At 44.6% G+C, this 27,204-nt stretch overlaps 1 pseudogene across 1 annotated transcript; it reads left to right on the top strand.

Annotated features, from left to right (window-relative positions):
- LOC144703374 (casein kinase 1-like protein HD16) lies at window positions 1-27,204 on the top strand (annotated as a pseudogene). Its single transcript, XR_013581525.1, has 14 exons — window positions 1-1,303; window positions 3,360-3,456; window positions 3,741-3,842; window positions 4,003-4,036; window positions 5,101-5,155; window positions 6,051-6,374; window positions 6,513-6,576; window positions 6,688-7,097; window positions 16,599-16,692; window positions 16,958-17,128; window positions 18,163-18,239; window positions 24,687-24,880; window positions 25,189-25,256; window positions 27,020-27,204. The product of XR_013581525.1 is annotated as a casein kinase 1-like protein HD16 (transcript).

Below are 27,204 nucleotides of genomic sequence, written 5' to 3'. Positions count from 1 at the left end.
CAATGACCGTTAGTGGTCGTTAGAGGTGTACTATATTTAGAGTTGGCTCTGCGACAAACGGAATCTTGTATGCTCCAGCTTAGTACTTGGTACACTATGAGCTAAGCCATGATATGATTTGTCAGGACCCTTCTCATTTTCAATGAGAATTAGTGGGCCTGTAAATTTGTAAAACTTATATTGAAAGGTATTTTTCTTGTAAAATGGGCGTTGAATACATAAAATAATTATTCATGTCAAAATAAATATAATATAAATAAAATGATACCAAAATAACTTTGGAGACTTGAGAATTTCATGCATTAGTTGTTGACCTTCAGTGAACTAGTTTTTACTCTCTTTTTGTTTGATTTTATTAACTATATTTGGTTTCTGAAAAGAATATAAAATTCATGCCCCCAATGGGTTAAATCCTTACTTGCCATATAATCATAAAGGAAATCCATTAAATATTGTTACATAAGCTTGATGGCTTAAATAACACTTCAACCTCGAATTCTAAACCCAAATTTTTTCTGAATAGAATATCATCTATCTAGAAACTGCGGAACATGCACAGGAACAGAGATATGGTTTTATTCAGATGAAAACCGTGGGAGAGTAATTTAGGAGGGACAAGGGTCCATCTACGGAGCAATTCCATCAAAGGTTGCATGAGCGAAAGAGTGCAAGAAGTGCGGAAGGCAAGAACAGTGCGTAGACGAGGACTCGCTCCAGGGCTGCCACCGCATCCAACGTCGTAAGAACCTTCGACGTGGAAGAAGACTGCCACAAACCAAGAAACGAAGATAAGAGCTTTCTAGTGACAGACGATATCACATTCGCTTGCAGTTTCTTGATCCAATGAGGAACGCCAAAAAAAATACCGTTTCTTGATCCCACTCAAAGATTTATAGAGAAGGAAAGAAAGAAGGAAAACCAAAGACAAAGAAAGGAACAAAAGAGCAAAGAAAGAAGAAAGAAAACAAAAAAAAGAACAAAGAAAGAAGCAAAAGCGCCATGGCCGTGGGAGATGGCCGCGGCGATCTGAGCGCTAACAAGCCCGTGGGAGAAAGGGAAGAGAAATTCAGCGGTTCAGTGCCGGACCAGGTTCAAGTGGGAGGATCCCCCCTGTACGAGATTGTGAGGAAATTGGGGGGGGGAGGGTTCGGCCAGGTCTTCCTTGGCCGACCCGTTTCAGGCGACGGCCCGGCGGAGGTCGCTTTGAAGTTTGAGCGCAAACGCAGTCGAAGGCGTAACCTGGGTGCTCCGAGCGAATGGCAAGTGTTGGCTGTGAGAAGCCTGAGGTCCTCTTCAAGAAACGGCTAAAACAGGCAAAGGAGCGAGAAGAAAGAAGGAAAACTCTGGTGGAAGAAAAAAAACAAATTCGCACTGTAATTTCATCGAACACATATCGCCTTATAAAAGGCGTTCAACACGGGAAAGTCAAAACGAGTCTTTTAACTTACTCCCCGACACAGCTGGCATAGTGCTTAGGTGGCAACATCCTGCCCATAATAACTCCTTCAAGCAAACGGTCGTGATTAAACTGAAACAAATCCCGTAACGACCTGCAACAGAAAATTTCCAAAAAAAATGCCAATGTTCTAGAAGTGGAGCCGGCGACAGTGATCCTCCGGAAAGCTTGAGCAACACCCCATCAATCTCCTCCTTGCTCTATCTCCTCCGTGCGAAGACGACACACTCCAAGGCGTCCTCGAATCTCTTGAAACTTCATCCTTCCGAGAGCTTTGGTGAAAATATCCGCCAGTTGATCCTCCATCCGAATGTAGCTTATCTCGATCTTCTTGTCTTCAACACATTGACGGATGAAGTGATACCTTGTATCAATGTGCTTGGTGCGGTTGCGGTGGACTGGGTTCTTGCTCAAAATAATTGCAGATTGATTGTCCACCATCAATTTTACTGTCAACTCATCTTCACCCTTTATTTCACAAATCAGGCGATTCAACCACACACCTTGACGTGCAGCTTCTGTAGCAGCTATGTATTCGGATTCACATGAAGATAGAGCCACAATTCCCTGCTTCGGAGATCCCCAGCTGATCGCTCTTCCACCAAGGAAGTAGATGTACCCGGAGGTGCTCTTCCGATCATTTACGTCTCCTACAAAATCGCTGTCGCTGAAACCAAATATTTCAGAATTTGTACCTTCTTTCTTGTAGATATGCCCATAATCAGCTGTCTCTTTCACATATCTCAGAACCCGCTTGACTCCACTATAGTGTTCTTGAGTTGGATCCTCCATGAATCTACTCAGTATTCCTATGGAATAGAGCAAATCTGGTCTTGTATGGGTCAGGTATCTTAGGCTTCCAATTAAGCTCCTGTATTCTGTGGCATTCACCCTGTGTACTCTTCTCATTATGGGTGAACTTAGCGCGAGCTTCTAGTGGAGTGGAGACACCATTGCAATCAGTCAACCTTGCACATTCCAGGATTTTCTGAGCATAGCTTTTCTGCGTCAGAAAAATCATGTCTTCTTCTTGTTTCACCTCATCCCAAGATATGACCTTAGTGATCCAAGATCACTCATGTCAAATTCCTTCTTCATCTGCATCTTGAATGTCACGATTTCCTCTGGACGGGAACCTGTGACAATCAAATCATCAACATAAACACCAATAATCAAACATTTGTAACCTGATCTCTTCAAGTATAGAGCTTGCTCATAGTCACTTTTGGCAAATCCAAGTGACAATAAGCACTTGTGGAGCTTGAAATACCAGGCCCTTGGTGCCTGTTTCAACCCATACAGAGCTTTTCTCAGTCGAAGCACACGACTCTCCTTCTCTTCAACTGCAAAACCTTCTGGCTGCTGCACATATATGACTTCATCAATCTCTCCATTTAGGAACGCCGATTTCACATCTAAGTGATGAATCACCCATCTCCTTTGAGCTGCCAGAGCAATCAAGGCTCTTATGGACTCAAATCTGACTACAGGGGCAAAGACTTCCTCATAGTCAACCCCCTTCTTCTGCGAGTAGCCATTTACCACAACTCTTGCTTGATGTCTGATGATTTCACCTTGTGCGTTTCTCTTTAATTTGAAAATCCATTTTAATCCAATTAGCCTGCACCCAACTGGGGGAACCACAAGTTCCCAAGTAAGATTTTTGTCGATGGCCATCATTTCTTCTTTCATGGCCTGTCGCCAGACCTCTTCTCGAGCAGCTTCTGAATAAGTGAGAGGCTCTTCATCAGCAAGGAGGCAGCTCTGCTCATCTAGAGCAACAGGACTGGTCTCTGCGTATACATCAGTTAATGACCGATACCTCAGTGGTTGACTGTCATTGGACTCACCGGAGATGTCTGATTTTCTTCCTGTGGCACTATAATTTCTTGATCTTCATCAGGATCATCTTCTTCTTCTACACCTGATTCAAGCAATAAATCTGGTGAGAAAGTGAGAGAAATTGGATCTTCACCTTGCTGCGACCAATCCCACTTCTGGTCTTCTTCAAAAATCACATCCCGACTGATCACGACTTTGCTTGTGGTTGGATCAAAACATCGATACGCCTTTGTGCCCAATTCATAGCCTATAAAGACCATGGGATGGCTTTGATCTTCCAACTTTCCCACATGTCCTCCGGTGAGTCTCACATGCACAATTGACCCAAAAATTCTCAAATGATCCACATTGGGCTTGCTACCAGTCCAAGCTTCGTATGGAGTTTGGCCCTGTAGACTTTTAGTAATAGATCGATTGAGAATGTAAATTGCTGTACTTACAGCTTCTCCCCAAAGCTCCCTGGGAAGCTCTTTAGCCTTGAGCATGGCTCGGACCATGGACAGTACAGTCCTGTTCTTCCTCTCCACGACCCCATTCTGCTGAGGTGAGTAAGGTGCAGCTAGCTGCCTCTTGATGCCATGCTCTGAACAGAAATTTGAGAACTCAACGGAAGTAAATTCTCCTCCTCTGTCCGTCCTGAGTGTCTTTATTTTCACTTCTTTCTCTGTTTCTGCCACATTCTTGAAACGCTTGAATGCCTCAAGGGCATCTGATTTCTGCCTCAACATCGCCACCCAGGTTAGTCTTGAATAATCATCAATGATTAGAAAAAAGTACCTGCTTCCTTTCAAGGTGGGTGGTGAGATAGGACCACACAAATCAGCATGAATGAGCTCCAGAGGCTTTGGTGCTCGAAAATTGGATGCCTGAGGGAATGGCACCCAATGCTGCTTTCCAGCAACACAGCTTCTGTAGATTTCAGCAGGAAAATGGAGCTGGGGAAGTCCTTCAACAAGATTCTTCTTGGACATTTCTTTCAATGTATGAAAGCTGGTGTGGCCAAAACGAGAATGCCACAACCAGGTTTCACAGTCATCTTTTGCAGTGATCAGGCATTGATCCACCACATTTAGTTTCAGCAGATAGAGCCGCCCCTCAGATCTCTTTACTTCTGCAAACAACTGCCCATTAGAATCAAATATGGTCAATTTACCTTCTGCCGTGGTCATCTTGCATCCTTCTTCATCCAGTCTACCAAGACTGAGGATGTTTGCTGCCAAGTCAGTAACAAAAAGCACCTTGGGAAGCCGAAGAGTGCTGCCATTTTCCTGTGTTATCACGATATCACCAGTGCCTCTAATTGGAATCTTTGAGTTATCCCCAAATTTCACAAATTCGGACACTGACTCATCAAGGTTGCAGAAGAAATTCCGCTGCCCAGACATGTGATTTGTTGCTCCCGTGTCGAGATACCAGTAATCTGAAAATTCTACACCATAGTCAGATCCAAGCAAGAGTGAATTTGATAAACTTGCCTCTTCTACGGCCATCAAGAGGGAGAATGTTGCAAGGACGCTTGCGGTCGTCGGTGCTGCAATCGTCTCAGCAATGGATGCCCGATCTCCTTTCTCCTTCTTTTTGCTTCTACATTCATATGCAAAATGCCCATATCTCTGACAGTTGTAACATTGAATTCCTGACTTGTCGAATGGCTTGCTCTCTCTGTTTTCTTCATGAGCTGAAGCTCGTCCTCGGCTCCTTCCTCTGCCTCTTCCTCTGCCATGGTGATGATTTCGACCTCCACCACGAGATGAGGATCCTTCTTCAATCTTCATTTTCATCTTGTTCATGGACTTCACCAGCAATGCTTGCTCCTCTTCACGAGTCTCCCGCTCCTTGAGTCGCAGCTCGTGGACGGTGAGTGAGCCAATAACTTCATGGAGACTTATCTTATCCAGATCTCCATATTGCTCCAAGGACAAGGTGAGTGCGTCGAATTTTGAAGGAGTCGCCCTCAAGAACCGCCGCACAGCTTCTCGCTCTTCTACCACCTCGCCCAAAGTCCGCAACTCAGAGAGAATTTGCGTGAATTTCATCGCAAAATCCACGACTGAATCATTCCTGGACATAGTAAGCATTTCAAAATCACGTTTCAAACCTTGTATGCGGGACTGAATCACTCTGTCCACGCCGAGATTCCTCTGCCATAGGATCTCCCAGTTCTCCTTGGCTGTCTTCTTCGCATCCAGCATGACCATGACGTCTTCCGGCACTGCGCTCAGGATCACCGAGAGCGCCATTCTGTCCTTCTTCTTTGGGGCATCATCGTCCACCATAACTGACCACAAATCATGAGATTCGAGTAATACCTCCATCCGCATTGCCCAAACGCGGTAGTTCGTCTTGGAGAGCATGAGGGGTGTCGCTGCCGGAACTGCCATCTCCATTCCACGTTCTCCCGCCTTCTTTGCCATCTTCAGGATCCCAACGATGTCAAGCCAAAGCTCTGATACCAAATGTTGGCTGTGAGAAGCCTGAGGTCCTCTTCAAGAAACTGCTAAAACAGGCAAAGGAGCGAGAAGAAAGAAGGAAAACTCTGGTGGAAGAAAAAAAACAAATTCGCACTGTAATTTCATCGAACACATATCGCCTTATAAAAGGCGTTCAACGCGGGAAAGTCAAAACGAGTCTTTTAACTAACTCCCCGACACAGCTGGCATATTGCTGAGGTGGCAACATCCTGCCCGTAATAACTCCTTCAAGCGAACGGTCGTGATTAAACTGAAACAAATCCCGTAACGACCTGCAACAGAAAATTTCCAAAAAAAACGCCAATGTTCTAGAAGCGGAGCCGGCGACGGTGATCCTCCGGAAAGCTTGAGCAACACCCCATCAGCAAGAGTACCGCGCTATCGGAGGGAACCGAGATTACTACGTCACCGTGATGGACGTGGCCCTGTCTGTGGGAGGCGTCGGTTTCTTCAGGTCGCTTACATTGCCGCGGAGTCCATCGCGATCTTTGCCGAGATGCATTCGAAAGTGTTTGTGCACGGCGACGTCAAGCTGGATAACATTCTCCTCGGCCAGCCTTTCGCACGGCAGGCCAATAAGTTGTTTCTAATTGATCTTGGCTTGGGTAAGTAGGTGTCGTCTGCCAAAACATGTCATTTGCTATTGATTCCATCCGTTTGTCTTAATCATTTAGTAACAGTTGTGGAGTTGATATTAACAAAAATATGAAAAATTAACCGTGAATCGTCCTCTCTCTATGAAGCGACGCGATGGAGAGACAGCTCCAGCGGGCAGCATGTAGAATACGATCAACGCCCGGATTTTTTCAGTTTAGTTATTTCTGGATTTTTTATTTACACATATTCATATACAGATAAAACAAGAAGTCTGGGGTAGGCCAGCGGTTTTCATGTTTTTTCCCTATATTTATTTTCTTGTAGGGGGACATCGCGGTACGCCAGCGTTCATGCCCACCTCGTGAGAACCTCCAGCAGAAGACATGACTTGGAATCTCTTGCCTACACGCTCATTTTCCTTCACACTGGGAGCCTACCGTGGAAATCAATCGACGGCGAAAAGAATGATAAAACCTTTCTAGTCTGTCAGAAGAAGACGGAGACCTCGCCGGAAATGCTTTGCTTCACGTGTCCGTTGCCGTTCAAAGAGTTTCTCGAAGCCGTCGTTAACTTGAAGTTTGACGAGGAGCCCCACTACGCTAAATTGATTTCCCTCTTTGACGGGCTTGTGGGGACGAACCCAGCTCTTCGCCCGGTCCTCACCGACGGGGCTCAGAAGATGGTATCTCAAGTCAGTAGCAAGCGTGGCAGACTCACGATAGAGGACGACGGTCAACCTCCTAAGAGAGTGCGAGTCGGCGTTCCTTCCACTCAGTGGATATCGGTTTACGACAAGAGAAAGGCTATGAAGCAGAGGTTTGGAAAAGTTTTTCATCTATGTTCTTCCTAAAAACCGCATTTAGTCTAGTTTCTTCTTTAAGACAATCTCAATTGCTGTTTGAAAGGTTCCCCCCCCCCCCCTATAGTTCGAATCGAGAGAATACTGAGAGCGAGAGTGAGAGAGAGAAATAGAGGGTCATTCTTCATAACCCCGTGTTTTACAAAATCTTTAGTTTGTCTCGTTCTCGGTTTTGAGGCGATTCCTCCGGTTTATTAATCGGTAAAATTGTATTTTTTCTATTTGGTCACCCGCAAACAGGTACCAGTACAATGTGGACGGAGACCAGCTACCGCATCAGGTGTCCAGAGGTCTCAGAGATGGCCTGTTCATCAGCTGCGTCCCTTCATGCGACAATCTTTGGGCTTTGGTCATGGACGCCGGCGCGAGCTTCACTTCTCAAGTCCACGAGCTCTCCCCATACTTCACAAGGTTACCTCCCTCATTCCTCTCTCCCTCTTTTTATATATATATATATATGTATATATAAATGTATATATATATATATATGTATATATAAATGTATATATATATATATGTATATATAAATGTATATATATATATATGTATATATAAATGTATATATATATATATGTATATATCTCCCTCTCTGTCTCCCTACTGAATGATTTATTTCTCACTCTACCCAACTTTTTAACTCTGAATATCCGCCTCGTCGTACGATTTTTATTCTCCATCTACTTCTCACTGCATCCGCCTTTTTCATTCTTAATATCCTCCTTAACTAATCATTGAAACTCTAAAGGTCTCCTCATCACCAAACAAGGCTTTGAAATCTCGCTTCTTCTCACCTGACCCATTTCTTTAATAGCTCGCTCTCTCACTCCACTCATATTTTATCAATCCCTTTATCAGTATTGCGAACCCTCAAAAATCTCCTTCTTATTCAACTCGATTTTATTTGGCTCTATCATTCCCATTCAGCCCAACTTCCGCAATATCTCTTTCGTCGTTTTACTTTACTACAGCTATCTCTTCTCCTTCTGACCCAGCCAAGTTTTTATAGCTCTTTCTCTCTCCCGTTCTCTCTCTTTCTCTGTCTCTCTCTCTCTCTCTCTCTCTCTCTCTCTCTCTCTCTCTCTCTCTCTGTCTCTCTCTGTCTCTCGCACTTTCTCTTTCGCTCTCCCTCCCTCTCTCTCTTTCTCTCTCTCGCTCTCTCTCTCTCTCTTTCCCCCTCTCTCTCTCCCTCTCTCCCCCCCCCCTCTCTCCCTCTCTTTCCCCCCTCTCTCTCCCTCTCTCTCTCTCACTCTCTTTCCCTCACTCAGTCTCTCTCTCTCTCTATCTATCTATCTATCTACCTATCTATCTAACTGTCCATCGATCTAACTTTGCTGTCAGATCAATGCGCTTTCTACGTCTAAAATTCTTTTGTGTGAGGGGATTGCAGGATTGGATCATGGCGCAGTGGGTGAAGAACTTGTTCATCACCTCTGTCGCAGGAGCCACCGACGGAAGTTCGTGAAAAAGGCGACCAATCCTCGCTTTGGAGTAGAGAGATTGAGAAGGAAGAGAGAAGAGTGAGTGGTGACAAGAAGAGGGAACTAGTAGCAAGCTTAATATCTCTTTATTCTCATGCATCAATGAACAACGATCGGTGGGTTTATATAGGATAGGTTCTAACAAAATATAGTAAGTCTCTCTATTGCCGTTATCACCAGATCGAACTGAATAGTCAGTTCAATCTGTTTAAACAGATCGAACAGAATAGGCAGTTCAATCTGTTTAAATCGTGGCCATTCTAACTTGTATAGCGGCCACAGATCTAACGATTCAGATTGTTCTATCTACTTTAAATCATAGCCGTTATGTTCCCTTATAACTTGTATAGACAGCCGTTACGGCTATCTATTTTTATCTCGTTTGATGAATCCTATTAATGTTTATCCTCTCTATGTTTAAGCCTAAGCTATATTATATCATATTCTATATTTAAACTTATATGTTTCCTATTCCTCTAATCTGTAACGAGTAGAAGATAGATTCATCATTACTATCTACTCTTGTGTAGGTGCCTTATCGGTCTGCTGGAGAGCTGCCTTTGTCTTCATCCCCCCTCAAGCGCAACGGCCGCTCCAAGATGTTGAGCTTGGATCGTTGCTACAGGAATAGGCGTTGTGGTAGAGACTTTGTAAATGCATCTGCTAGCTGTTCATCGCCTTTGACAAACTTGACACATATGTTCTTGGAGGCCACCTGTTCACGAACAGAATGGAAATCTATTTCTATATGTTTAGTTCGAGCATGAAATACCGGGTTTGCAGCTAGATATGTGGCCCCAATGTTGTCACACCACAGAATTGGACTGTTTGTTGGTTGAATTTGATTTTCTTTAAGGAGAGATTGTATCCAAAGGATTTCAGCTTCACAGTTGGGTAATGTTTTGTATTCGCCTTCTGTACTTGATCTCGCAACAGTTTGTTGTTTCTTAGAACTCCATGAGAGAAGATTTATTTTTTCCAATATACAGAAGATGAGCACTAGTAGACCTTCTATCTATTTTGCTGCCTGCCCAATCAGCATCACTAAAAGCGTTTAAAGTAAAACATGGATCATTGTAGATGCATAAACCGTGATATACAGTACCTTTTAAGTATTTCAGTAGATGTTTGAGAAACTTCCAGTCACCCTCTCTGGGTGGGTGCATTTTCTAACAGGCTTTATTCACATCAAACTGAATATAAGGCCGTGTTAAAGTTAAATATTGTAACGCATCAATTGTATGCCGACAGATAGCTCTGGCCTTTAGTGGAACATCCAAGTCGACAGGTTCAGTGAATGCACGAGGGGTAGTAAGTGGCTTACAGTGTTGCATATTAGTTCGTTAAAGGGTAGTGAAGATGTGTTTTGATTGTGCGAGGAAATAATTATTTTCATGTTTCAGAAATTCTATTCCCAATAAATATCGAGCAGTACCCAGGTTTTTAATAGCGAATTCAGAATGTAATCGTCCGACAAGATTTATGATATCTGACGAATGTGGACTGAGTACTAAAATATCATTGACATAAATCAAAATGAAGATGAGGTTAGGACTAAACTTAAAAAACAAGGAGGTACGGTTTTGGAACCGATGAAACCAAGTGCTGTTAATTTGTTGGTAAGTTTACTAAACCAAGCACGTGGGGACTGTTTGAGCCCATATATGGATCTGTTTAAGCGACAGATATGAACAGGGAAAAAATTATCATTGAATTCAGGGGGTTGTTCCATGTAGTTGATCTCGTGTAGTTCACCGTGTAGAAAAGCATTTGATATATCTAACTGATGTATATGCTGATTCTGACTCACTGCTCTGAATAACATAAGTCTAATTGTAGTATATTTAACAACTGGACTAAATGTTTCATTAAAATCAAAACCTTCCTATTGGTTGTAACCTTTTTCAACCAACCTAGCTTTGTACCATTCTATCTCTTCATATGGTTTATATTTCACTTTGTAAACTCTCTTATTTTCAATTCAACATTTGACTTGGGAGTTTGATCAATTGTTTAAATAATTTCTGGATATTTCTCAATAACTGCAGCTGGGAGAGATTCGTTTATTGTTTCACTGAGTGGACTAACTGTGATGGGGCACGCCATCGAGAATCGTCATTGACCTCATCCACGCCCACGACGTTGAAGACCAGGTGATCTTGCATCTATCTTTCCCGCTTTTCGTCTATCTTTCCCTCGTGTTTTGCTTTTATTCCGTTCTCGTCTGTCTAGTTTTCGTCGTGCTTTTATTCCCCACATTTCCCCTGTTTTCTTTCCATTATCTAATGTCCTTTTCTTTGTTTTAATAGGGGAGCCCATTTACAAAGGCTCCCCTAATGGACTTCCATAAGGCCCATGTAAGGGCGCATCTCTTCTCCCCCTTTATAACAGAAGAGAGGGAGCCCTAGGCTGTTTAGAGACCGTATTTTCTAAGATGCATTTCATTGAGCAGACTGTGGTCTCTCCTTCCTCGTTTGAGCAGAACAGAAAGAGCAGGAAGAAGAGGAGAAGAAGAGGGAGAAGGAAAGGAAGAGGGACAAGGAGAAAGAGAAGAGGGATTCGCAGCAGAACAGGCTAACGACACGGCCACATAGTTAGAAGCACCGACGCTGTTGGCGCTGACTTCACTGGCCAAAGCCCTCGTGCCGGGTTCGAGCCCATTCTGACGCTGTGAGGGAAATTGCCGACTAGCCCGTTGGTCTTTGATGCAGGGTGGACGTCGTCAACGTCCTGCGCTGGGCGTGGGTCCATTCGTCTGGCTCGGGGATGATCATCTTGGACGCCACGTCCCGCTGTCGGTGCAATGTCCCGGAAAGGTTCTGCGTAGGGTCCTCAATTCGTTGGGTGCCGGAGTACGAAGACGGCGGCGAACTAGTAGCTGCATACGATGACCAAGGGCGACGTCGTGCGGTAAGCGGCGGCGGTCAGCAGCAGTGGCAGCGGCGGGCGGAGATAGTGGCCATGGCGGTCCGTGATAGCGCGGAGGACGAAAATAGTAGTGGCGGCGGCCGAAGGCTGCGGCAGCTAGAGATAAGGATGGCGGCGGCCGTAGATGGTGGCGGCGACGGTGGCGGCTGGGGCCGGAGATGGCGGCGGTGGCGGCGATCAAAGACGGCAGCGGCAGCCGGACGCAGCAGTGGCCGGAGATGGAGGCAGCAGTGGATGAAGATAAAGGTGGCGGTCGGAAGATGGCAGCGGCGGCGGTGGCGGCCAGAGTCGTCGGTAAAAGGAGACGACGGTGGCCGATGGCGGCGGCGGCCAAAGATGACGACGGCGGCAGGAGATGGCGGCGGCGGCGACCAGAGATGGCGGCAGCAGCAGCCGGGGATGGCGACGGCCGGAGGCGGTAGCGGCCAAAGATGGCGGCGGTGGCCGGAGACGGCGACCGCGGCCGGAGATGGCGGCGGCAGCTGGAGATGAATGCGCCGGCGACCAGAGATGGCGGCGGCGGCGGCTGGAGATGGCGGCGGCCACGGTGAAGGTCCGCGGCGGCCGGAGTCGACGGCAGTCGGAAGCGGCGGCGACCAAAGATGGCGGTGGCGGTGGCAGCCGATGATAGTGGCGGCAGCGGCCGGAGATAGCCAGGATATTGGACCGCGGTAAGGGGCCTCCTTCGGGGTAACAAGCCTCGGGCTTGGGCCAGATGGGGCCACCATGATTTGCGGCGGCCCATTAAATTAGGCCCGTTAACGAGCATAGGGCGGTCGTGGCATCCTCAAGATGCGTGCATGGCGGTTGGGCTTCCCGGAGGGTGGTTGCGGCGCCTCGGGGCACATGATACGGTGCCTCAGATAGCTGAAGTTGGACTAGCGGATTGGGCCTCGGTGCGTGGATAACAGCTCTGGCCCATTGGGCTCGGGCCAAACGGCGCGACTGAGGGCGGCCCAATGCGGGGCGCAGCGCGGGGTGGCGGGCCGCCGTGCTGTGGCGGGTCCGGCTCCTGCGGCCGCTTCGGTAGCTGCGCTCGGCACCCCGGTTGAGGCCGCTTTGGCTGTAGTCGTTGCGACCGCTGTAGCTGCTCCGGCGGCCACGGCCATTGAGGCGGCTGAGGCGACTACAGCCGGCTACGGCCGTTGTGGATGCGGGCGGCTGCAGCCGTTGTGACCACTGCGGCCGCTCCGGTGGCTGCGGCCGCTGCGGGGAACTGCGGCCCGTGCTCGGGCGGCAGCTCCACGATTCGGACGGCGACCCTTCGACCTGGGTCCCGGCGGCGGCTGCCGCCTAGGGTTCCGTCGGTCTGTTCTGACGGAACCGGGGGAGGGGGGGGCGGAAAGGGACGGGCAGCCATAGTCGGCCCCGTCCCGTCCGCCCTTCACTCTCCTACTCTCAAAACGGAACGGGATCTTTCTTTCAAAAGTTCAAAATGGACTTGTTCTTGCTCTTACCCTAGGGGACCTATATATAGACCCCTTAAATTACAAAGGGAAAAAACCCTAAACAAAAACATGGAATTTTAACCAAACTTAGAGAAAAAAAACCAGATATTAGAGTGCTTCGCCATCATTGTTCCCCTAGCAGTCACAACCGTTTCTCATTTAATGTCGCCATGTAGGCCTCGCCAATCGTGGCCACTAGACAACTTTATGGAAACTTCCGACCGGCCGACTAAAGGGTCCTGTCGACACGTCAACAGACCAAACGAACAGATCGGTCAACGAACAGACTCGATATCGACTTATCGGGCGACCCGACCACTTGGCGAGAATGGCCAATTGACTAATTGATCCAGCTGACCCGCCGGCAAACCAAATGATTTAATTGATCAACAATCCAAACCGACCTAGACCGATCAGACTATCCAATAATCCGACCTGATCTGCGGCCAAAGTTTGACCCGATAGACCGACCCAGTCGAGCAACCCGACCGAGCAGTCTGACCGTTCAATCAGACCAGGTCGGATGAGTCATGCTGACCGGTTGACTCTTCTGCCCCTGGACGTGTCTTCATCGCTTTGGCCCGTGAAGCTTGGTCGCCCTCGCGTAGAGCCGCACATCCTCGCGCTGCACGTCGAGCTGGCGCGATCTCTCCGATGCCTTTCATCGAACCCGCTCTGACCGCCGACCGTCGACGAATCACCGCATTACGAGCCACACCGTCGAGGTACGCTGTACTTCCGGTCCCTCGTTCATTTACTCCTTGTAGTATATTTTGTTCCGACTCCACCGCGCTCGGGCTAGGTAGTTGAGTGCAGTTAAACAAGAGAAAACTACGCTTTTTTTGAGTGTCTTACCGGTACGGACGAGTATGTCTGTTGCGTGTGAGCCCTACGGATTGATTCCGTTCGGCTGTAGACGTCCTCATCGCTCTGATGAGATCGGGATCATAGTCCAGTTTTATGGTGTGATAACATCGGGGCCACATATTTCGTCAAGCAGTATCCATGCAGAAACTAAACATGTAGAAATAGAATTCCATTTTGTATGTGCGCAGGTGGCTTCCTGATGGCGCAGCCCCAATGGCAACCCTAGATACGCCTTCGGAGACGTCACCGTCCTCCCCATTATTACCAGCCCAAGCCCCGGATATGCCTTCGGAGACGTCACCGCCGCCCTCGACAGCACTGGCCGTTCGCGTTCAGCCTGCTTGACAAGCCAAGGCGTCGGTACGCACGCCCGGATTCAAGTATTCCGGGTAATGGACACCTTATTGTCATCTTTACTTTCCATTTTTGCTCGTTGTTTGAATCGTGGTTTTCGTAGTTCGTCGTTTTCTGAATCGTAATGTCAGGTGTAAGGAGGGAGGTTCATCCTATAAGGATATCCCCTCCTCCCTTGCTATCCTCCCCTTGGTTTCCCCTAGTTGTTTTCGTTTCCTAGAAGTCATAGGTTAGTTTGCTTTTGTTTTCCTATTTTATTTTGTGTTTTGGGTTTAATGGGCCAAACCCCACTTCCTCTATATGAGGGAATATACTTCCGGATCGTCCCGGACGAGACAGGACGAACTTCGTCCCAGCTGACGTCCAGCAGTTCTCTCGGGACGAAGGACGGGACGAAGTGTCCTATGGGACCGTCCTGTCCTACCTATCCTGGACGAAGTTTCGGACCGTCCAAAGGCTCTGGGACAAAATTTCGTCCCCTAGGGACGAAATTAAAGAGAGAAACACGCCGCCAGCCCTAGTCCTTTGAAAGAGATTCGGCGGGAGCACGATTCTTCCCTTGGAGTACCATCAGAACTTCGGAAGGCAATTCTCTTGGTCTTCTTTCTTTTGGAAGTCGGTGTCATCGTCTTCAACCTCGAGCGAGCTCGTGACAGAGAAGCGAAAGCGCGCCGCCAGCAAGGTACCTATCTATCGATCGTTCTGGCGGATTTTCTATCGATCTTTCTATCTAATGTTCTATCTATCTATGTATCTATCTGAAGATCTTTCTATCTATCTATCTGTCGATCTAGCCATCTATCGAACTTTCTATGTAGCTTTCTATCTACCTATCTATCTATCTATCTATGTATCTACGTATCTATCAGTATTTCTATCAGATTTTCTATAGATCTTTCTATCTAATATTCGATCTATCTATCTATCTAACAGTCGATCTTGGTATCTATCTATCTAGCTATCTATCTATCTGATTTCTATCTATCTATCTATGTATGTACGTGTCTACCAATCTTTCTATCAGATTAGTTATCGATCTTTCTATCTGATATCCTATCTATATATGTACCTATCTAATGATCTTTCTATCTATCTACGTAGCTATCTATCTATCTAACAGTCGATCTATCTATCTAGCTATCTACCTTCTGATTTTCTATCTATCTATCTATTTATGTATGTATGTATCTATCGATCTTTCTATCAGATTAGTTATCGATCTTTCTATCTGATATCCTATCTATCTATGTACCTATCTACTGATCTTTCTATCTATCTACGTAGCTATCTATCTCTCTAACAGTCGATGTATCTATCTAGCTATCTACCTATCTGATTTCCTATCTATCTATCTATTTATGTGTGTATGTATCTATCGATCTTTCTATCAGATTAGTTATCGATCTTTCTATCTGATATCCTATCTATCTATGTACCTATCTACCAATCTTTCTATCTATCTACGTTGCTATCTATCTCTCTAACAGTCGAATTATCTATCTAGCTATCTGCCTATCTGATTTTCTATCTATCTATCTATTTATGTGTGTATGTATCTATCGATCTTTCTATCAGATTAGTTATCCATCTTTCTATCTGATATCCTATCTATCTATGTACCTATCTACCAATCTTTCTATCTATCTACGTAGCTATCTATTTATCTGATATCCTATCTATGTACCTATGTACCTATCTACCAATCGTCCTCTCTCTGTGAAGCGACGGGATGGAGAGACAGCTCCAGCGGGCAGCATGTAGAATACGATCAACGCCCGGATTTTTTCAGTTTAGTTATTTCTGGATTTTTTATTTACACATATACATATACAGATAAAACAAGAAGTCTGGGGTAGGCCAGCGGTTTTCATGTTTTTTCCCTATATTTATTTTCTTGTAGGGGGACATCGCGGTACGCCAGCGTTCATGCCAACCTCGGGAGAACCTCCAGCAGAAGACATGACTTGGAATCTCTTGCCTACACGCTCATATTCCTTCACACCGGGAGCCTACCGTAGAGCTCAATCGACGGCGAAAAGAATGATAAAACCTTTCTAGTCTGTCAGAAGAAGATGGAGACCTCGCCGGAAATGCTTTGCTTGACGTGTCCGTTGCCGTTCAAAGAGTTTCTCGAAGCCGTCGTTAACTTGAAGTCTGACGAGGAGCCCCACTACGCTAAATTGATTTCCCTCTTTGACGGGCTTGTGGGGACGAACCCAGCTCTTCGCCCGGTCCTCACCGACGGGGCTCAGAAGATGGTATCTCAAGTCAGTCGCAAGCGTGGCAGACTCACGATAGAGGACGACGGTCAACCTCCTAAGAGAGTGCGAGTCGGCGTTCCTTCTACTCAGTGGATATCGGTTTACGACATGAGAAAGCCTATGAAGCAGAGGTTTGGAAAAGTTTTCCATCTATCTTCTTCCTAAACACCGCATTTAGTTTAGTTTCTTCTTTAAGACAATCTCAATTGCTCTTTGAAAGGTTCCCCCCCCCCTATAGTTCGAACAGAGAATACTGAGAGAGAGAAATAGAGGGTCATCCTTCATAAGCCCCGTGTTTTACAAAATCTTTAGTTTGTCTCGTTCTCGGTTTTGAGGCGATTTTTCCGGTTTATTAATCGATAAAATTGTTTTTTCTATTTGGTCACGCGCAAACAGGTACCACTACAGCGTGGACGGAGACCAGCTACCGTATCAGGTGTCCAGAGGTCTCAGAGATGGCCTGTTCATCAGCTGCGTCGCCTCATGCGACAATCTTTGGGCTTTGGTCATGGACGCCGGCGCGAGCTTCACTTCTCAAGTCCACGAGCTCTCCCCATACTTCACAATGTTACCTCCCTCATTCCTCTCTCCCTCTTTACATATATATATATATATATATATATATATATATATATATATATATATATATATATATATATGTATATATAAATGTATATATATATATATGTATATATAAATGTATATATATATATATATGTATATATAAATGTATATATAAATGTATATATATATATATGTATATATCTCCCTCTCTGTCTCCCTACTGAATGATTTATTTCTCACTCTACCCAACTTTTTAACCCTGAATATCCGCCTCGTCGTACGATTTTTATTCTCCATCTACTTCTCACTGCATCCGCCTTTTTCATTCTTAATATCCTCCTCAACTAATCATTGAAACTCTAAAGGTCTCCTCATCACCAAACAAGGCTTTGAAATCTCGCTTCTTCTCACCTGACCCATTTGTTTAATGGCTTGCTCTCTCACTCCACTTATATTTTATCAATCCCTTTATCAGTATTGCGAACCCTCAAAAATCTCTTTCTTATTCAACTCGATTTTATTTGGCTCTATCATTCCCATTCAGCCGAACTTCCGCAATATCTCTTTCCTCGTTTTACTTTGCTACAGCTATCTCTTCTCCTTCTGACCCTGTCAGTTTTTCATTCTCTCTGTCTCTCTCTCTCTCTCTCTCTCTCTCTCTCTCGCTCTCTCTCTCTCTCTCTCTCTCTCTCCCTCTCTCTCTCTCTCCCTTTCTCTCTTCGTCTCTCTCTCCCTCTCGGACTTTCTCTTTCGCTCTTTCTCCCTCTCTCTTTCTCTCTCTCTCTTTCCCCCTCTCTCTCTCCCGCTCTCCCCCCCCTCTCTCTTTCTCTCTCTCGCTCTCTCTCTCACTTTCCCCCTCTCTCTCTCCCTCTCTCCCCCCCCCCTCTCTCCCCCCCCTCTCTCTCCCTCTCTCTCTCTCACTCAGTCTCTCTCTCTGTCTATCTATCTATCTATCTACCTATCTATCTATCTACCTATCTGTCTATCTTTTCTGCCGGATCAATGCGCTTTCTACGTCTAAAATTCACTTGTGTGAGGGGATTCCAGGACTGGATCATGGCGCAGTGGGCGAAGAACTTGTTCATCACCTCTGTCGCAGGAGCCACCGACGGAAGTTCGTGAAAATGCGACCAATCCTCGCTTTGGAGTGGAGAGATTGAGAAGGAAGAGAGAAGAGTGAGTGGTGACAAGAAGTAACAAGTAGCAAGCTTAATATCTCTTTATTCTCATGCATTAATGAACAACGATCGGTGGGTTTATATAGGATAGGTTCTAACTAAATATAGTAAGTTTCTCTCATTGCCGCTATCTGGATTGAACTGAATAGTCAGTTCAATCTGTTTAAACAGATCGAACAGAATAGGCAGTTCAATCTGTTTAAATCGTGGCCGTTCTAACTTGTATAGCGGCCACAGATCTAACGATTCAGATTGTTCTATCTACTTTAAATCATAGCCGTTATGTTCCCTTATAACTTGTATAGACAGCCGTTACGGCTATCTATTTTTATCTCGTTTGATGAATCCTATTAATGTTTATCCTCTCTATGTTTAAGCCTAAGCTATATTGAATCCTATTCTGTATTTAAAGTTATATGTTTCCTATTCCTCTAATCTGTAGCGAGTAGAAGATAGATTCATCATTACTATCTACTCTTGTGTAGGTGCCTTATCGGTCTGCCGGAGAGCTGCCTTTGTCTTCATCCCCCCTCAAGCGCAACGGCCGGTCCAAGATGTTGAGCTTGGATCGTTGCTACAGGAATAGGCGTTGTGGTAGAGACTTTGTAAATGCATCTGCTAGCTGTTCATCGCCTTTGACAAACTTGACACATATGTTCTTGGAGGCCACCTGTTCACGAACAGAATGGAAATCAATTTCTATATGTTTAGTTCGAGCATGAAATACCGAGTTTGCAGCTAGATATCTGGCCACAATGTTGTCACACAACAGAATTGGAGTGTTTGTTGGTTGAATTTGATTTTCTTTAAGGAGAGATTGTATCCAAAGGATTTCAGCTACATAGTTGGTAATGTTTTGTATTCGCCTTCTGTACTTAATCTCGCCACAGTTTGTTGTTTCTTAGAACTCCATGAGACAATAAATATTTTTTCCAGTATACAGAAGATGAGCACTAGTAGAACTTTTATCTATTTTACTGCCTGCCCAATCAGCATCACTAAAAGCATTTAAAGTAAAACATGGATCATTGTAGATGCATAAACCGTGATATACAGTACCTTTTAAGTAAATAAGTATATGTTTGAGAAACTGCCAGTCACCCTCTCTTGGTGGGTGCATTTTCTAACAGGCCTTATTCACATCAAACTGAATATCAGGCCGTGTTAAAGTTAAATATTGTAACGCATCAATTGTATGCCGATAAATAGCTCCGGCCTTTAGTGGAACATCAAAGTCGACAGGTTTAGTGAGTGCAAAAGGGGTAGTAAGTGGCTTCCAGTGTTGCATATTAGTTCGTTAAAGGGTAGTGAAGATGTATTTTGATTGTGTGAGGAAATAATTATTTTCATGTTTCAGAAATTCAATTCCCAAGAAATATCGAGCAGTACCCAGGTTTTTAATAGCGAATTCAGAATGTAATTGTTGGACAAGATTTATGATATCTGAAGAATGTGGACTGAGTACTAAAATATCATTGACATAAATCAAAATAAAGGGGGGGTTAGGACTAAACTTAAAAAATATGGAAGTACCTGTTTTCGAACCGATGAAACCAAGTGCTATTAATTTGTTGGTAAGTTTTTCTAAACCAAGCACGTGGGGACTGTTTGACCCCATTTATGAATCTGTTTAAGAGACAGATATGAACAGGGAAAAAATTATCTTTGAATCCAGCGGGTTGTTCCATGTAGTTGATCTCGCGTGCAGTTCACCGTGTAGAAAAGCATTTGATACATCTAACTGATGTATCTGCCGATTCTGACTCACTGCTATGGATAACATAAGTCTAATTGTAGTATATTTAACAACCGGACTAAATGTTTCATTAAAATGTCTACCTTCCCGTTGGTTGGAACCTTTTGCAACCAACCAACCTTTGTACCGTTCTATCTCCACATACGGTTTATATTTCACTTTAAAAACTTCTTGCAGCCAATACTGCGTAAATTTGGATTTCGAGGTACAAGAGTCCATGTATTGCTTTTAAGTAATGCTTGAAATTCAGAGGTCATTGCTTGCATCCAATTCAGGTCTTTGGATGCAATGGTAAACGAAGTTGGTTCAGGAATATATGTTTTTAGAGTATGAAAGTATGATGGAATTAGGTGTCTAACCCAACACGAGAACAATTTCCTTAGAGCCTTATATATAGTTGTAATTTTTCTTGTTTTCAATTCAACATTTGACTTGGGAGTTTGATCAAATGTTGAAATAATTTATGGATATTTCTCAGTAATTGCAGCTAGGAGAGATTTGTTTATTGTTTCAGTCACTGGACTAACTGTGATGGCGCACACCATCGAGGATCGTCATTGACCTCATCCATGCCCAAGCCCATGACGTTGAAGACCAGGCGATCTTTCATCTATCTTTCCCGCTTTTCGTCTATCCTTCTCTCGTGTTTTGCTTTTATTCCGTTCTAGTCCGTCTAGTTTTCGTCGTGCTTTTATTCCCCCAATTTCCCCTCTTTTCTTTCCATTATCTAATGTCCTTTTCTTTGTTGTAATGGGGGGAGCCCATTTACAAAGGCTCCCCTGATGGACTTCCCTAAGGCCCATGTAAGGGCCCATCTCTTCTCCCCCGTTATAGCGGAAGAGAGGGAGCGCTAGGCTGCTTTGAGACCCTATTTTCTAAGAGGCATTTCATCGAGCAGACTGTGGTCTGTCCTTCCTCGTTTGAGAATAACATAAAGAGAAGGAAGAAGAGCAGAAGAAGAGGAAAAGGAAATGAAGAGGGAGAAGGAGAAAGAGAAGAGGGATTCACAGCAGCACAGGCTAACGACACGGCCCCGTAGTCAGAAGCACCGACGCTGCCAGCGCTGACTTCGCCTGCCAAAGCCCTCGTGCCACGCTCGAGCGCATTCTGACGCTGTTAAGGAAAAGGCCGACCAGCCCGTCAGTCTTCCCCGAGCCGTCGCCATCGTTTCTTATTCAACACCGCCACGCAGCCCTGGCTGATCGTGGCCGCTCGACAACTTAAGGGGAACTACCGACCGCCTGACTGAAGGATCCAGCCGACCCACCAGCCGACCAAACAAACAGATCGATCGACGAACTGACCCTATCTCGACTGATCGGGCGACCCGACCACCTGACGGGAACGGCCAATTGATCGCATGAACGATCTAGCTGATCCGCCAGCAGACCGAACGATTTAATCGGTCAACGATCTGACCCGACCTAGCCGTCTCGCGATACGTATCGTTATTGTCGCCGAGCTAGCTTACTCGATGACAATGGGATGACATCCTAGACGCCCCTCCTGGATCAAACTGACTGAATTGGTTTGTCCGTGTCAGTTGTATTTTGACTAAAGTCAAGACCATACGGTGATTGTGATCTGGATAGGCTGTTCAATTCAGTATTATAGTCATTTGAGGATGGAGATTGCATTTGATCACATAATTGATAAGATACTAATTTTAGAATATTAGTGTTGTTGGAAATATTTGAAGATGCAGATGACTTAATTGAGGAATTAAATAAATCTAAAGGAAATGAACTCAAAATCCTTTTGTATTGATCATGCTTGTTATTTTGATATACTTTAAACGGAAATGAATTATCATAAAGAAACAATATGTCTAGAGATATAAAAAAACACGGGTATCCATGATACATTGAGCCGTAGCCAAAAAAAATACATGTTTCGGATCTATCTTCGAGCTTATTGTGAGCATATGGTCTCAATATTTTAAACAAAATTTCATAAGGAGACTTATTTCTAAGTACTGGTGTAACTAGTCGATTAATAAGAAAAACAGAAGTGGCTACTGCCTCATCCCAAAAATACTTAGGCATATTAGTAGGTTTTAACAATGCAAGTGATGTTTCAATTATATGTCTATGTTTTCTTTTAGCAGTAGCATTCTGCTCAGGTGTATGAGGACAAGATACCCTATGAATTATTCCAAGTGATTTCAAGTAATTATTTAGTGATTGAAATTATCCACCGCAATTAGACTGTACATATTTAATTTTGGCATTCCACTGATTTTCTACTCATTTCTGAAATTCAATAAAAACATTGAGAATATCACTTTTCTTTTTCAGAGGATAAATCCATGTATATTTAGTGAAATCGTCAATAAACACTACATAATAAGAAAATCTTAACCGAGAAATTACTGCAGAAGGTACCCATAAATCTGAATGAATGACTTCTAAAACCTGATTCAAAGTATGATCAGAATTCGCAAAACGTAACTTGTGAGATTTAGCTAAATTGCACGATTTAGCTAAATTGCACGGTTGAAGAAACAGGAAGACCAAACTTATTTAAAAACGAGTTAAAAATTCTCAATTGTGGATGTCCGAGTCGAGAGTACCATGTTTCTGAAGATGCTTTTTCGCAAATAAGTGCATGTTTGAGAAAGTCTTGACTATCTAGACGGTAAAGTCCATCTCTAACTGTTCCCTTGAGTAGAACCTAACGAGTTTTCTTGTCCTTCACACGACAAAAGTAGTCATCAAATTCAATAAACACTTTATAATCTCTAGCAAATTTATGAACTGATAATAGATTCTTGGTGATATCAGGGACACGAAGAATATCTTTCAAATGTAAAATTCGGTTTACTGTAGTAAGTTTTGAAGATCCAATAGATAAACTTTTCAAACCTGCGCCATTACCTATCTAAAGTTGATCATTGTGTAGAAAAGGCTGTGAATGGGACAGAGAGTTTTGATCTGCTGTCACATGGTGGGTTGCTCCACTATCGGGGTACCACTCTTGGTTCACTGTGGAGACGTACGCTTGAGCATTTGGTTGTTGTGTCCTTGAAATCTGGAACTCTGAGCATTCCCTTGCTCCATGACCAAATTGGAAGCAGATCTGGCACCTAGGTTGGAACCTCTGATTTCTTCCTCTTCCACGTCCTCTATATGGAGCATTGTACCTGTTTTGTACTCCAAAGTTTCATCTTTGGTAGCTGGTACCATGCTGGCTTCTTTGGATCTGCAAGTTGTTAATTATGGGAAGAAAATAATTCCTCTCTTCTTCTTGTTCATAGACAAGAAAAGCATCGTGTGACTTAAAGTGTGCCACTATTTCATCAAATTTGAGGTGATATAAATTTGCATTGATGCTTACTACAAACCGAGAGTATGCAAATCATAGTCATCTAAGAAATGTGTAAATGATTGACGACTCATCCACTAGATGTCCCATCCCTTCTGAGGATTCTACAACTTCTTTAAATTACTTAATGTAATCTTCAACACTTAGAGTACCTTTCTTCATGTTGTGAAATGTTTTTTGAAGCTCCATGAGTCAAGATTGGTTCCAGCTCACGAAAGTGGCTTCCAAGCTTTCCCAAGCTTCTCGCAAAGATTTAGCTTTTCTGATGTACTACCCTACAAAATCTGAAATGTTTTGATGGATAAATCCCAGGAGTTGCTGATCAACTCTCCAACACTTCTTGAATTATGGATTTTCCATCATGTTTTCCCTACACATCTGCGATAAGAACTGGTGGTGATATACCCTCAATAAATTTCATTAAATCATACACGTAGAATACTGGTAGAATTGAGCTTTTCCACATCTAGAAGTTGTCGCTGTCAAGGCCTGGATTAATAACCATTCCTGGAGGAAATGCAACCTGAACTTGCCCAGTGGTTGCTGTACAAGTTTCTCTCACTGATATATATATAAAGACGTGGCTTCTGCACCAGGTGCGGGCGTTGCACCTCTTTGAGCCATGAGACTTTCTTGGCTTTCTAGAACATCATGCCCTCTTGAGGCATCACGCTTCTTTTGCGCTTTCTTGGATGTCAAAGCTGGCTAAAACTTGATTGGCGTTGCTGGCTATGATACAATGAAAAGGCGACCAATCCTCGCTCTGGAGTAGAGAGATTGAGAAGGAAGAGAGAAGAGTGAGAAGTTGGAACAAGAGGAAGAAGTGGGAACAATTAACAAGCTTAATATCTCTTTAGTCCCATGCATTAATGAACAACGATCGATGGGTTTATGTAGGATATGTTCTAACTAAATATAGTAAGCTTCTCTCATTGCCGTTATCACCAAATCGAACAGAATAGTAAGTTCAATCTGTTTAAACAGGTCGAACAGAATAGGAAGTTTAGTTTATTTAAATTGTGGCCGTTATAACTTGTATAATGGCCAGAGATCGAACGATTCAGATCGTTTGATCTACTTTAAATCATAGCCGTTGTGTTTCCTTATAATGGCTATCTATCTTAATCTTATTTGACGATTCCTACCTATGTTTATCCTCTTTGTGTTTAATCCTAAGCTATATTGAATCCTATTCTATGTTTAAAAATACATGTTTCCTATTCCTCTAATCTCTAGCGAGTATAAGATAGATTCATCATTACTATCTAGTCTTGTTTAGGTGCCCTATCGGTCTCCTGGCGAGCTGCCTTCGTCTTCAATTCGCTCGTGGTGATGTCAAAGGGCACCCCTTACACGCAGCAGTCTTATGAGGTTGCCCCCTCCTTCCCATACGAATGGATTATCAGGAACTGGTGGGCTGGCCTCCACATCACCTTCGTGCCTACCTCCGGCACCCGTTGGGCAATCATATCCCGCAACGCCGGCTTCACTGATCATGTAACACCCTTTATAATGATGACGATGAATATAGTGATAATATTCGTCGTTATGGTCAAGATCAACATTATCATTATGATAGCTAGTACTGTGAAGCATTATTTATTGATGTGGATGGTGGATGGATGGTGAATTTTGGATGGTGAAGGCGATCGAATTAGACTTACAAGGGGATCCACGTGAGATGAATATGGTGATAATATTTGTGGTTATGGTTAAGATCAACATTATCATTATGATAGCTACTACTGTGAAGCATTATTTATTGATGTGGATGGTAGATGGATGGTGGATTTTGGATGGTGAAGGCGATGGAATTGGACTTTATGTACCCGAGCAAGGGGATCCACGTGAGATGGAACAAGGGTTACATAATTACGTTGATATGATGTAATTGGAAGACGGCCGGGATCGATCGGCTCGTATTACGTCACAGGGAAAACGATGAGTGGATTCGTATTTAAATGAATGAATGTGAAGTTGAGAGAATTCCCTTTAATGAGCAATAATCGGACAATCACAAACGCGGAGGGAAGTCGATATCAATCAATAAACGAGATATTGATCCGGATTAAACTCCCAATGACCCGTTGGACCTACTAAGACGTCTAAGGAGCGAGGGGCGTTTGACAGCCCGAAGATGTTCGATGCCTAAGAATCAACGATTAATCTTCAACCACAAGAAGAAACCTATCTCTCGATGAAGGTGGCTATCCTATAATGATTATTGGAGTAAAGTAGGATAGAGGAAAAGATACCGGAAGACGGCACTATAGACAGGTAATTAATACTGGAAGTAATGGAGGGGAGACGGAGAGGTACCTGATTGACGTTAGTCCACGGCGTGGGAAGCAGCGTGGGTTGGCCGGTGGACGAAGGTGAGTCGGCAGCAGGATCGTGGCGGACAATGGCGGCGGCGGCGGATGGTGCGAAACCTCCGAGTGGAAGGTTTCTTGAAAATAACCACCCAAGAAGACTGTGATAGAGGGGGCTTTCTTGATCTTCTTGGAGGGCTCTTGGAGAGTTCTGGACTAATCTGGGATGGATCTTGGTGGAGGGAGATGACGGCGGCAGATGACAATGCTAGTGGGGACAATAGCCTCCAAGAAGAGGTTTCTTGGACGTTTCTTGGGGCCTAACAACCCAAGATTCCCAATGAGAGGGCGTTCTTGGTCTTCAAAGGGGTGGTGACACCGGCAGATGGTGCGAAACCTCCAAGTGGAAGGTTTCTTGAAAATAGCCACCCAAGAAGACTGTGATAGAGCAGCATTTCTTGATCTTCTTGGAGGGATCTTGGGGAGTTCTAGGCGAATCTTGGCTGGATCTTGGTGGAGGGCGATGGCGGCAGTGCACGACGGTAACGACGAGGACGATTGCCTCCAAGAAGAGGTTTCTTGGACATTTCTTGGGGCCTAACAACCCAAGATTCCCAAGGAGAGGGCGTTCTTGGAGGCGGTTGGTGAAATCTTGGGGAGGAACGATGACGACGCGTACCCGGAGTGATCTCGACGGTGACGGTTGACGATGCTTCTCCCTTAATGACGATTTCTTGAATCCTTGAGACCCTTCGGTGTGATCTCAATGGAGGGCTTCTTGGCTTCAAGGAAAGAACGACTTCTTGAATCTTTAAGCAACCCGGAGTGATCTGGACGGGTCGTTGAAACACGACGCCATGGAGTGATCTCGATGTGACGACGTGGGCTCTAGCCACGGAGTGGTCTCGATGTGGGCGAGGATAGCCAACCCTCTCTAGGCGCTAACTACGATATGGTGGAGACAAGAGTTGGAAAACTTTTCTTCAACAAATGACTCAAACCTTCACTTGGGCATGCTATCCCCTTATATAATGAGGATAGGTGCCAAGTGAGAACGCGGGGGAGGACAAACCGTCGCGAGACGTGGTTCGGCCTCTCCTTACAATTGGAAATAAAATGAAAATAAAGAAACAGGACAAGGACAACGCCCAACACCAGCCCAGTTCATGAAATCCAATAACGAAAAAGACAAAGCAAACAAATAAAAGGGAAGATAAAATGCTTTACGCATAGTACTTAAACTCCGGGTTACGAGCATCGGCGTGAGCAGCTCGTCGTGGTTGGGGACGTCCGGGCTTGGTGTCCGCTGGATGGTCCTCCATCATACGTCCATGGCGGCAACCAGTGACCGAATAGCGCTCATCATGAGCATGCAAAAAAATATGAAGGCGGCGGATGCCACGCATGTGACCCTTTGAATGAATGGCTTCCCCCACGTCTCGTATCAAGGATAATTGGGCCAACCATCTGTACCTGAGAGCTATCTGCTAGGGACAGACCATCGCTTGA

The sequence above is a fragment of the Wolffia australiana genome, chromosome 5 (genome assembly GCF_029677425.1).
Source record: "Wolffia australiana isolate 7733 chromosome 5, ASM2967742v1".
Classification (NCBI taxonomy): domain Eukaryota; kingdom Viridiplantae; phylum Streptophyta; class Magnoliopsida; order Alismatales; family Araceae; genus Wolffia; species Wolffia australiana.
The sequence above is the reverse complement of the archived record's forward strand: the minus strand, read 5'-3'. Positions and strand labels throughout refer to the sequence as shown.